Raw genomic sequence first — 4,316 nt, forward strand, 5'->3', positions numbered from 1 at the left:
CTTGTTCCCTCTAAGCCTTCCATCCCACTCCGCTGCTTGTTCCCTCTAACCCTTCCATCCCACTCCGCTGTTTGTTCCCTCTAACCCTTCCATCCCACTCCGCTGCTTGTTCCCTTTAACCCTTCCATCCCACTCCGCTCCTTGTCCCCTCTAACCCTTCCATCCCACTCCGCTGCTTGTTCCCTCTAACCCTTCCATCCCACTCGGCTACTTGTTCCCTCTAGTCTTTCCATTTCACTCCGCTGCTTGTCCCCTCTAGTCCTTGCATCGCACTCCGCTGCTTTTCCCCTCTAAACCTTCCATCCCACTCCGCTGCTTGTTCCCTCTATCCCTTCCATCCCACTCCGCTGCTTGTTCCCGCTAGTCCTTCCATCCCACTCCGTTGCTTCTTCCCTCTTACCTTTCCATCCCACTCCGCTGCTTGTTCCCTCTAGTCCTTCCATCCCACTCCGCTGCTTGTTCCCTCTAACCCTTCCATCCCACTCCGCTGCTGTTCCCTCTAACCCTTCCATTCCACTCCGCTGCTTGTCCCCTCTAACCCTTCCTTCCCACTCCGCTGCTTGTCCCCTCCAACCCTTCCATCGCACTCCGCTGCTTGTTCCCTCTAACCTTCCATCCCACTCTGCTGCTTGTTCCCTCTAACCTTCCATCCCACTCCGCTGCTTATTGCCTCTAGTCCTTCCATCCCACTCCGCTGCTTGTTCCCTCTAACCCTTCCATCCCACGCCGCTGCTTGTCCCCTCTAACCCTTCCATCCCACTCCGCTGCTTGTCCCCTCTAACTCTTCCATCTCACTCCGCTGATTGTCCCCTCTAACCGTTCCATCCCACTCCGCTGCTTGTTCCCTCTAACCCTTCCATCCCACTCCGCTGCTTGTCCCTCTAACCCTTCCATCCCACTACGTTGCTTGTTCCCTCTAACCCTTCCAACCCACTCCGCTGTTTGTCCCCTCTAACCCTTCCATCCCACTCCGCTGCTTGTTCCCTCTAACCCTTGCATCCCACTCCGCTGCTTGTTCCCTCTAACCCTTCCATCTCACTCCGCTGCTTGTTCCCTCTAACCTTTCCATCCCACTCCGCTGCTTGTTCCCTCTAACCCTTCCATCCCACTCCGCTGCTTGTCCCCTCTAACCCTTCCATCCCACTCCGCTTCTTGTCCCCTGTTGTCCTTCCATCGCACTCCGCTGCTTGACCCCCCTTGTCCTTCCATCCCACTCCGCTGCTTTTCTCCTCTAATCCTTCCATCCCACTCCGCTGCTTGTCCCCTCTAACCCTTCCATCCCACTCCGCTGCTTGTTCCCTTTAACCCTTCCATCCTACTCCTTTGCTTGTTCCCTCTTGTCCTTCCATCCCACTCCGCTGCTTGTCCCCTCTAACCCTTCCATCCCACTCCGCTGCTTGTTCCCTCTAACCCTTCCATCCCACTACGCTGCTTGTTCCCTCTAACCCTTCCAACCCACTGCGCTGCTTGTCCCCTCTAACCCTTCCATCCCACTCCGCTGCTTGTTCCCTTTAACCCTTCCATCTCACTCCGCTGCTTGTTCCCTCTAACCCTTCCATCCCACTCCACTGCTTGTTCCCTCTAACCCTCTCATCCCACTCCGCTGCTTGTTCCCTCTAACCCTTCCATCCCACTCCGCTGCTTGTCCCCTCTAACCCTTCCATCCCACTCCGCTGCTTGTTCCCTCTAACCCTTCCATCCCACTCGGCTACTTGTTCACTCTAGTCCTTCCATCCCACTCCGCTGCTTGTCCCCTCTAGTCCTTGCATCCCACTCCGCTGCTTTTCCCCTCTAAACCTTCCATCCCACTCCGCTGCTTGTTCCCTCTAACCCTTCCATCCCACTCCGCTGCTTGTTCCCGCTAGTCCTTCCATCCCACTCCGTTGCTTGTTCCCTCTTACCCTTCCATCCCACTCCGCTGCTTGTTCCCTCTAGTCCTTCCATCCCACTCCGCTGCTTGTCCCCTCTAACCCTTCCATCCCACTCCGCTGCTTGTCCCTTCTAGTCCTTCTATCCCACTCCGCTGCTTGTCCCCTCTGGACCTTCCATCCCACTCCGCTGCTTGTTCCCTCTAACCCTTCCATCCCACTCCGCTGCTGTTCCCTCGAACCCTTCCATTCTACTCCGCTGCTTGTCCTCTCTAACCCTTCCATCCCACTCCGCTGCTTGTCCCCTCTAAACCTTCCATCGCACTCCGCTGCTTGTTCCCTCTAACCTTCCATCCCACTCTGCTGCTTGTTCCCCCTATCCTTCCATCCCACTCCGCTGCTTATTGCCTCTAGTCCTTCCATCCCACTCCGCTGCTTGTTCACTCTAACCCTTCCATCCCCCGCCGCTGCTTGTCCCCTCTAACCCTTCCATCCCACTTCGCTGCTTGTCCCCTCTAACTCGTCCATCTCACTCCGCTGATTGTCCCTTCTAACCCTTCCATCCCACTCCGCTGCTTGTCCCCTCTAACCGTTCCATCCCACTCCGCTGCTTGTTCCCTCTAACCTTTCCATCCCACTCCGCTGCTTGTTCCCTCTAACCCTTCCATCCCACTACGCTGCTTGTTCCCTCTTACCCTTGCATCCCACTCCGCTGCTTATTCCCTCTAACCCTTCCATCTCACTCCGCTGCTTGTTCCCTCTAACCTTTCCATCCCACTCCGCTGCTTGTTCCCTCTAACCCTTCCATCCCACTCCGCTGCTTGTCCCCTCTAACCCTTCCATCCCACTCCGCTTCTTGTCCCCTGTTGTCCTTCCATCGCACTCCGCTGCTTGACCCCCCTTGTCCTTCCATCCCACTCCGCTGCTTTTCTCCTCTAATCCTGCCATCCCACTCCGCTGCTTGTCCCCTCTAACCCTTCCATCCCTCTCCGCTGCTTGTTCCCTTTAACCCTTCCATCCTACTCCTTTGCTTGTTCCCTCTTGTCCTTCCATCCCGCTCCGCTGCTTGTCCCCTCTAACCCTTCCATCCCACTCCGCTGCTTGTTCCCTCTAACCCTTCCATCCCACTACGCTGCTTGTTCCCTCTAACCCTTCCAACCCACTGCGCTGCTTGTCCCCTCTAACCCTTCCATCCCACTCCGCTGCTTGTTCCCTTTAACCCTTCCATCTCACTCCGCTGCTTGTTCCCTCTAACCCTTCCATCCCACTCTGCTGCTTGTTCCCTCTAACCCTCTCATCCCACTCCGCTGCTTGTTCCCTCTAACCCTTCCATCCCACTCCGCTGCTTGTCCCCTCTAACCCTTCCATCCCACTCCGCTGCTTGTTCCCTCTAACCCTTCCATCCCACTCGGCTACTTGTTCACTCTAGTCCTTCCATCCCACTCCGCTGCTTGTCCCCTCTAGTCCTTGCATCCCACTCCGCTGCTTTTCCCCTCTAAACCTTCCATCCCACTCCGCTGCTTGTTCCCTCTAACCCTTCCATCCCACTCCGCTGCTTGTTCCCGCTAGTCCTTCCATCCCACTCCGTTGCTTGTTCCCTCTTACCCTTCCATCCCACTCCGCTGCTTGTTCCCTCTAGTCCTTCCATCCCACTCCGCTGCTTGTCCCCTCTAACCCTTCCATCCCACTCCGCTGCTTGTCCCTTCTAGTCCTTCTATCCCACTCCGCTGCTTGTCCCCTCTGGACCTTCCATCCCACTCCGCTGCTTGTTCCCTCTAACCCTTCCATCCCACTCCGCTGCTGTTCCCTCGAACCCTTCCATTCCACTCCGCTGCTTGTCCTCTCTAACCCTTCCATCCCACTCCGCTGCTTGTCCCCTCTAAACCTTCCATCGCACTCCGCTGCTTGTTCCCTCTAACCTTCCATCCCACTCTGCTGCTTGTTCCCCCTATCCTTCCATCCCACTCCGCTGCTTATTGCCTCTAGTCCTTCCATCCCACTCCGCTGCTTGTTCACTCTAACCCTTCCATCCCCCGCCGCTGCTTGTCCCCTCTAACCCTTCCATCCCACTTCGCTGCTTGTCCCCTCTAACTCGTCCATCTCACTCCGCTGATTGTCCCTTCTAACCCTTCCATCCCACTCCGCTGCTTGTCCCCTCTAACCGTTCCATCCCACTCCGCTGCTTGTTCCCTCTAACCTTTCCATCCCACTCCGCTGCTTGTTCCCTCTAACCCTTCCATCCCACTACGCTGCTTGTTCCCTCTAACCCTTCCAACCCATCCGCTGCTTGTCCCCTCTAACCCTTCCATCCCACTCCGCTGCTTGTTCCCTCTAACCCTTCCATCCCACTGCGCTGCTTGTTCCCTCTAACCCTTCCATCCCACTCCGTTGCTTGTTCCCTCTAACCCTTCCATCCCACTCCGCTGCTTGTTCCCTCTAACCCTTCCA

This window comes from Cetorhinus maximus, unplaced genomic scaffold, assembly GCF_964194155.1.
Source record: "Cetorhinus maximus unplaced genomic scaffold, sCetMax3.hap1.1 HAP1_SCAFFOLD_394, whole genome shotgun sequence".
NCBI classification, from domain to species: domain Eukaryota; kingdom Metazoa; phylum Chordata; class Chondrichthyes; order Lamniformes; family Cetorhinidae; genus Cetorhinus; species Cetorhinus maximus.